We start from the raw sequence: 9,269 nt of genomic DNA on the forward strand, positions 1-9,269 counted from the left end.
ATATTGAAAAAAAGATGTTTACTATCAACGGAAATTGTTTAACCAGGAATGGCTTGACTGCCTGGTGCTCTGCGTTGAGAAGGGTTCTGAGGCTGAGTTTGAATCATAGGAGAAGAATATTACGGCTGAAAAATAACTGTTATAATAATAATAATAATAACAATAATAATAATGTGTACTTTATTCTCCCTTTATTTTGTGTTGGGTATATTTTCCCTGTTTTATTCATGAATTGAGTGCACATGGGCTAAATAACTTGCCAAAAATACATGGTAGACCTAGGATTCTGAGACTAAATCCCTCAGAAAAGACTACCAGTTCTTGTGGTACTGTGGACAAACATACGGCTTCTTAGGACCTTCATCTTCTCATTTCTGTAGAGCTTTGGACTTCATTGCTTTCTAAACTCTCTTTCGGCTCAGATGGACGTTCGTGTCTGAACAGTCCACTTAAATACCTCACACCCTGGCAAGCTTGCCCTCCTTTCAACTCCAGGAATATTCATTATAATTTGGCCATTCTGTGCTATTTGGGGAGCTACATGGCTGGGTATCCTTTTATTCTAGACCCTGCTTCTCCAGATGCAAGGAAACACTATGGAAGAGGAATGAATCCTTGCTACCCTGCCTCCCCTACAGTAGCTGGCTTGGCCCCCGGCACATGGCAAACATATGATAAACATTGGCGGATTGTGTGATATTGTTCAGGCCACCACACTGTCCTCTATTTTAACAGGCTGAACCTAGTATTTGCCGCTGACCTAGGAGCAAACAGCTGGCTGTTTCTGAGTCAGTTCTACCTGGAGTGTGTTAAATCTGTGATCTAGAATTGAAGGTACCCTCTACCCCCCAGCCCTTGCTCCCTCCCCCTCTGACCATTATGAATGCCTGTTTATCTTCTTGCCTTCATCAACAGCAGCTATTCATTTAGCAGCCTGACTTAAGACATTCCATGTATATACTCAATGAAGGCTTTCTTTCACTATTATTTTTCTGCGGAGGGTAAAATGCTGTCTTGTTTTTCCAGTTCTCCTCCTAAGTGTGATGATTTAGATATTCCTGCTGTTCATTGGCAGGTTTTCCATTTCCTTCTAGCTTCTAGAAGAAGCTCCTAATAAGCTTCTTGCTTTTGAGGCTCCCAGTTCATTAATAACATAGAATTTCAGCAATGCCTGATGTTCCAGACCTTTAGCTCTTCCTTTTCCTTCCAAGAGAAAACAACAAACAAACAAGCAGGCAAAGGAAAACTTTCATTTGCTGCTGTTGCTGACTCTGTCCTGTCTGCCTTAAGATCTTAACAGAGAATTTATGCAAGAAACTCAGATTCAGTTTTGCAGTTAGGCTGAAGGCTTACATATTTGACCCCAGCTTTCAAAATGAGTCTGCTTCCGCATTTTTTTTTCCTCTCTCTCTACCCCTCCCCCACGTGCAGTATTTTTCAATGGTACTTCATGCTTCTAAGTATGCTTTTTCCTTCTTTCTAATTAATATTGACCGGGTTCCCGAGTATACAGGGAACAATTCTAGGGACTGTGTGGATGGAACGTAGACAGGAAAATGTTCCTGCCCCATCCTTTCTGTTGGGCTTCTGGCTCTCAATGATGCCATTCATTCTCCCTGCCCTCTGGCCCCTTACACAACTTTCTCTCATTCACATGGGGCCAGAAAGCATCAATGCCCTTTTGTCCTACTTCCCTCAGAGCCTTGCTGTGGCTCAGAGCACAGCAGAGCTGTCGGCAGCACGGATGCCATTCCTGTCAAACCTGCTGTTTTTCGTGTCCTCTGATGAACCAGCAGTCTGTACAACGGTGTCTTCCCAGAGCACGTTTTCTGAATGTGAGGCCTGACTGTCTGTCTTCAGGTTCTGCTGGTTAGGAGGCAGGGCTGAGCAGAGAGCCAGGCCTGCACCCCTCTGTGGGTCCCTCAGCCCCTTGGTCAATTCACCTTCCAGTTCTCACATATCCTACCCCAGCCATGACTGTGGTTCTCATTTTGCTGACTTCTGGATGTCTTTTTTTTTTTTCCCCTGTTTTTGCATCAGGGCTTACAAATTCCTGTACCTCAAAAATACAGAGAGATAACTGCACAGACACACAGACACACACAGACACACACACACACAAATACATTTCTGCCTCCTCCAAACACGCATATCCGTATGCTTATCCTCCTATCCATGTTCACAGATGCATGCTGAGCCTGCCCCAGCGCTCTTGCCCAGGCATGAAGGATGTATTATTTGCTCTTTGAGAAATTCTAAGTTTCATTTCTTGTGAAATAGTCTTGGGCTTCAGACTCAAGTCCAATATGCGTGAGTCATACAGATTAGAGAGATGGGTTCCGCGAATCTGTGAGGTAACAGCAAGCTCTTCCCAGCCTTCCTGGACGTCTCCCCATCTCGTCAACTGTGGGACGTTGGGAGTGATAGCATTGCCTGTCATAAACTTTAATTATACAGGCTGGAGGCATTTACGAGCTTTCTTCTAAAAGACAGAAAACTAGAGATGCCAGTTCTTTTAAGTTCGGAGGTACTCAGCACTGCTCCACTTGCAGGTATAGACATTTTTTTTCCCTTCCAAATGTTTCCCTCTTGAAATTTGGAAAGTTGAAGCTTTGAGTTAACCCAAAATTCACTAATGGGGATTAGTCCTTATCTGTGACTTCAGAGAGTGAACTTTTTTCTTTTCTTGTCGTGGAAGCACATTCAGGAATTATTCCTTGCATTTATTTTCCTAAACAGTTATTGAAAGTTCATTCCATTGTGCTGAATACAACAGTGTTCAAGACTTCACAGCACAAACATGCAGTTTATTACCTCCTAGGTATTATCTAATATGTTGAAGAGAAATGAGAGCTTTCCCCAATCCCCTCCATCTCCCTGACCCCTGTCCCCAGTTTTAGGAACTTCTTCAAATTTATTTGCTGGGCCCCTGGTCTCTCCAACCCCATTTCTAACTTGACTTCAGCTGTGTTCTCAACTCGCTTGTTAGTACCTATTGAGCACTTAACTATATGTTAGACTAGTGCTAGGGATAAAAAGATCACTAAGAAGCGATTCTGCCTTAGTTAAACCCAGGTTCTGGGGTAGTAGGGGGTGGATTTGGGGAGGGGGTCACATGTGCACACTTAATATATAATATAATGTGCTTAAATCTCTAGGAGGAGGAGTTCCTGTTGTGGCTCAGAGAAAATGAATCCATGAGGACACAGGTTCAATCCCTGGCCTCGCTCAGTGGGTTAAGGATCCAGCATTTCCTTGAGCTGTGGTGTAGGTCACAGACACGGCCTGGATCTCACATTGCTGTGACTGTGGTTGACAGCTGCAGCTCCAATTCAACCCCTAGCCTGAGATCCTCCATATGCTGAGGTGCAGCCCTAAAAAGACAAAAAAAAAAAAAAAAAACTCTAAGAGGAAAGAAATCAATTTAGTGGGACACCCCATATGAAAGTTTCAAACTCTGCTTAGGGGTGTCTGTTGGGAAAAAAAAAAAGGCATTATGAAGGATATTTGAGTTAGCTTTGAAGAATGGGCAACAGCTCACCACAACCTGGTGAGGAGAAGGGCATTTCAGACAGGCCAGGTGACCATTCATTCAAACGCTTATTTATTTATTTATTTATTTATTTATTTATTTATTTATTTATTTATTTAAAGTTCATAAGCTCTGTAGTGATACCATTTTTAAATTAAAGTATAGTTGATTTACAATGTTGTGCCAGTTTCTGCTCTACAGCAAAATGACTCAGTCATACACATATATACATTCTTTTCAAACACTTATTGGCCTTGAGTAGGCCAGGCTGGTTTGAAGAAGGTAAGAAAATTGGTTGACTTTCATCATGATGCAGTGAGTTAAGAATCTGACTGCCTCAGTCGGGGTTGCGGCAGAAGTGTGGGTTTGATTCCTGGCCTGGCACCATAGGTTAAAGGATCCCATGTTGTTGCTGCAGCTGTGAGGTACAGGTTTCAGCAGTGGCTCAGATTCAGTCCCTGGCCTGGGAACCTCCGTGTGCCACAGGTGCGGCCATAAAATTGAAAAGAAGAAGAAGAATAAAGAGGTAAGAAAATTGGTATGGGATAAACAACAAGGAGCTACTGTATAGCACAGGGAACTATATTCAATATTGATAAACCATAATGGAAAAGAATTTTAAAAAGAATGTATACACAGATATGAAGAAATCACTTTGCTGTACACAGAAATTAACACAGTGTAAATCACCTGTACTTCAAAAAAATTTTTTTTTTAAAATTAGCTTTTCCTTGAGTGCATCAGAAAACAAAACAAAACAAAACATGGGCCTGTTAAGAAAAATGTCGTAAGGTCATTTCTTCATCTTCTAATAAACAGCTCTGACATTCAATAAAAAAAATAATGGTAAATAAAAAAATTTTAAAAAGGAAATTGATATGGTTGGAGTGTAAGAGATATGACTGCAGAGTCTAAAATATTTTACTAGCTTCCTACTGTCATGTAAATAATGATAGATTATTCTGCTTTATTGAACACACAGTCACATCGATAAGAACAGATATGCCTATTGTCCTTGTCACTCCTCTACTTAGTACCAACAGTCTCAAAAGAGTTAAGAAAGTCAGTTAACCGATGTTCCCCTTCTCAAACGCTGACTCTGGTTAATCTACTCCTCAAGGTCTTTATCTGATGGCGATAACCCCAGGCCTTCCTCTTACTTGTCTGTTCCAGGGCTAAGGACTTCAGACCATCAGTCTCTCCTCTATTTGTATCAGCTCCTTGGCTCACTGCCAGGAATCACCAGCTACTAGTTTCCAAACAGAGTTGGTTTGGTCAGTTTTGCATACCAATTTAGAGATTTATAATTTATTCTCCAAAAAGGTAGCTTTAGCAAAAACTGACTATTGAGACTGGCATGTATTATACATATTTCCCCTTTTCCTTGAAGATTACACTTTTGTAAGTCTATCACGGAATGAGTGATCATGAAAGGTCAGGGCCTGGGAAAGAAGTCTCATGCGGCTTTTAAGGCCCCCTTACGGTGACCTGGCTGCTCTGCTTGCTGAGGTCTTAATAGGGAACAAGACACTCACAACTGCTGGGCCAAAATCACACCCCCCCCCCCCCGAAATGTAGAAACTGAAGATTACATTTGCACATTTTGTTTGGTATTAATTCCACACCCTATATTTTAAAAAGTACATGAGAATTGCTGGGGCATATAACGTATTAGACGAATTAGAATCAGAGGGAAGGGGACATGACAAAGCAAATGGAAAGACGATGGGCAAGAAGGACAATGGAGGAGGCAGGGCGAGGGGTTCTCGAGGGGTATAGACACAGGTGTCATGGGATTTCATAGCAAATGTTCACAGCCAGGAGAAGGCAGGAGATCTGCAGGGAGAAAGCTAGGGCGGACCAGAGGAGAAAGACCTTCCGCTGAAAGCAGTGTGCGGCACTTGTGCAAATTTCCCTTGGGATTGTAGCCTTCTCTTTCATGAACTTCTCACTCCTGTTATTTCCAGTTCCGGACCATCTGATCAGAGACTACTGGAATTTCCAGCTCTCTAGGCACTAATTTCAGGGGCTGAAACAGCAACCCCTCTCCTGCTCCTACCACAAGCACTGCTGCCCTGCTGGGCTGTGGGGCTGTGCCAGCCCAGGCACTCTTGCCCAGGAAATGGAAGGTGGCATTTAAGTGGCACTTAAGACTCTCCTAACCAATCCTAAAGACTCTGAATCAGGCCAATTCTAAATTAAGCTTTCTTGGGTAAATGAATAAGGACTCAAGAAACCTCAGAGTGGGAAAAAAAAAAAGATATGAGAAGTCATACCTCCAAATATGTTTCTACTAACCCCCTGTTTTGAAAGGTATTAACATGATTTCATTGTTTCTAGGACTTATTTTTGTGCTCTAGATATTTTCAGCGTTAAAGTTTTAAAACATTCCTCAATGAAATCTCAATATTTAAAACACACACATGATGATATCACAGAATTGAGTTTTTTTTTTTTTTAACAACTTAAAAGGAAACTGAGGTTCAGAAAACACAAGTGCCTGATTAAAGTCTCATAGCCGACAAAGAACAACTAACAGCCAGACCTCCTGGTCAGGTTAAAATGTGCTTTTCTTTATAAAATCACAGTGAATCTGTTTTGGGGGGATATATAACAGAAGGCTAGAAAAATGTGCTTATTTTTGTACTGTAGTATTTTTAAATCCTTCATATAGTAATTTTGGAGTTGCTACTTGATGTTTTTTATACTGTTCATCTAAAGGTGCATTGCCTGGTGTCGCCCAGTGATCTAACTCAGGACCAGTGTTATAAAAGGAGGCTGGTAGAAACCTATGGCTGAGATGCAGCCTTGGACCTCAGAGCAGTTACTTTCCCTGAACAAAACACACGCGAATTGATGCCAGTGCCTACTGTTCTGGAAACGGCAACGTTTACTTCAGAATTTGTCCCCAGGTTTCCACAATGCACTCTGAGACTCGGCACTGGGTTGCTGGGCTGAAGCACTGTGATGAAGCCAGTTGGCGTTTAAACCACCAGACTAAAATCTTGTGCACCATGGGCCATGGCCAGGCTCTCAAATGTGACCCAACTGTGGTTTGGGATTTGTCTGTGTGGGGTACTGGAAAGAATGCTGGTTTAGGCTGGGCACACAAAATTCTAGTTCCAGCTCAGCCTCTGATCAGGGGGTCTAAGAGTAAAGCCCATAAGCTCCCTGAGCATTCATGATGCATCTATATAGTACCTCTGTCTTGCCTACACAGGGAGTTGTTCCAACTAGCAAATGAGGCAAAGGAAAGGAGAGCATTTGTAAAGGTAATGGGTTACAGAAAATGTGGGTTACTCTCAATGTTGATAATTCCTAATATTTAGATGGCATCAAAATGGTTAAGCCTTTGCTGGACTGTATGTGGTCAGGTGTCTCCTAACAGGTCTTGCATGTTAAAATACCCAGCTAATGGAGTTCCCATCATGGTGCAGCAGAAATGAATCTGACTAGGATCCATGAGGATGCAGGTTTGATTCCTGGCCTCACTCAGTGAGTTAAGGATCCAGCATTGCCATGAGCTGTGGTGTAGGTCACAGACGTAGCTTGGATCCTACATTGCTGTGGCTGTGGTGCAGGCCAGCAGCTACAGCTCTGATTTGACTCCTAGCCTGGGAACCTCCATATGCCATTGGTGTGGCCCTAAAAAAGCAAATAGAATGCACAGCTAAGGATTAAAGCCAAAGTCAATTGGCACACATGATGCTGCAGAGGAGGATATTCTGGTTTGTTGTGTGCCTTTCAGATTAAATAGACTCAAGACTGTGCATTGACATAGCAGACCAAGGAAGATGTACCAGTTACTGCGGGCTCTTGACCCATACTCTGTACATCATTATTTCAAATAGTCTTTTCCTTTTGGACTCATTCTCTGTACTAGATCTTCATTTGTTAATTAGTTCTGTAATACTACTTTTCAGAATTAAAGCTAAAAAGTATTTCCTTCTGGACCTTTTTTTCCAGTAGTTTTACTCTTTTACCTGGATATGTTCTGTCAAGTGTCATCAATAAAGTCTATCATTCATTCAGCCAATACCACCACTGCTCTAAGGACAGATGAGGGAACAAAACAGGCACTATACCCTGCCATTACCATTATCATGTTTTGCATATATATGATATTTCTAGATGTCTTAATTTATATTGTAGAATCTTCTAAGAATTCAACTGACCAGTCTCTGATGGTCAAATTCCTGTCCTACACTTGTCTACTTTCAGTTCCATCCTGGATCTCTGGGGTTCTTAGTTCTACCCTGCCATTTATCTTTGCTCCCCTAAGGCAGCTTTTGACCTTTATTCCAGGTAAAAGCTATTATATAATCTATTTTTGAATGACAGATGCCACAGGTGGGCAGTTCCAACATAACTATTTACCTGTGAGGATTCATTACCTTCCATTACCTTCCACTCTGATTGTTGTACTCCTGCTCAGCCCCAGAGCATGCTTAAAGTCTTAATCCTCCCACTTGGCATCACTGGATGAAGTTTTGTAACATTTGTTAACTTAGTCAACTGTGCACTCAGGTTACTGAGCATTAGCTGGGGCCTTAGGAGCAGTCCGTGTTCATCGCTGTTGGCATCATGGGCTCGCCACCATCACTATTTGAAGCATTTAGTCTTACCAACCTGCTCTTCCATTCTTAATTCAACCCGATATTTTCCTCTCCTCCCACCACTTCTCAGGCCCTGTCCAGTGTTACTTTTCTGCAAACCTCTGGCCACACTGCAGCTGGAGGAATGTTTCTGACCTCCGAGTCCAACTGTGGCTATCTTCTCTCCTAATGGCTCCTCATCGGTCTTATGATGAAAGTCTTATAAGTTGAAAGTCCTTAACTCAGCTCTCAAGGCCCTGCACAGTCTGACCTCTACTTATGTCCCATTTCTCCACTCTGTCTTCTCATCATATCCCTCCATGCCTCAGGGTCTTTGAACATATTTTCCCTCTTCCTGGATCATTTTTTTCTCTCTTCCATCAACCTGGCACCTAAATCACTCCAATTAACTGTCCACAGTGTGGAATGGGCACCACTTTCTCCGAAAAACAAAACACCATTACCACTACCACTCACAACTATCCTGAGCCTTTCTGTGGGCTCTCGTGGGTATGGACTTGCCCCTACCTTAACCTTCACCTATCACTCTGTATTCTAATTCCCTGGTTACTTGTGCATTTCACTATTCAGAATATAAGATTTCTAAATTTAGGGAGGAATCTCACCCATTTTGTTCCCTGTTATGATTTTAGTATTCAGCTAAGTGTGTCTTACACTTAGCAGGTGCTCAATAGTTATTTATGGAATAAGTGAACGTGATTCCCTTTTGGTGTAGGCTGTTCTCTTCAACATTAGGCTCTTAATCCATGACCTATCCAGCACAAGTATCCTTTCACCTCTACCCCATGATTTTGACACTGCTGGCAGTTCTTTTAAAAGCTCTTTTTCTCCATTGGTATAGATAAAACGATCTCTCTTGGTTTTCTCTGTCTCTGCGAATTCACCTTCTACAACAGATGCCTTTTGTGTTTCAAGTCCTCAAAGACAGCATACCTTTTGTGGCAAATTTCCACTTAAATTCTTTCTCAGGGATCTTATCTGTTTTCATGGTTACAACAACGCTGTATGTTTAGGCGTCTTCAAAATCCCCAGTTCAGCCCATAATGCCCTCTTGAGCTCAAGCTCTTCTCCAATGGATACCTCCATCAGGACTCTTCTCTCTTGGAGCTTAAAGAGTTTTG

This window comes from Phacochoerus africanus, chromosome 2, assembly GCF_016906955.1.
Source record: "Phacochoerus africanus isolate WHEZ1 chromosome 2, ROS_Pafr_v1, whole genome shotgun sequence".
NCBI lineage: Eukaryota > Metazoa > Chordata > Mammalia > Artiodactyla > Suidae > Phacochoerus > Phacochoerus africanus.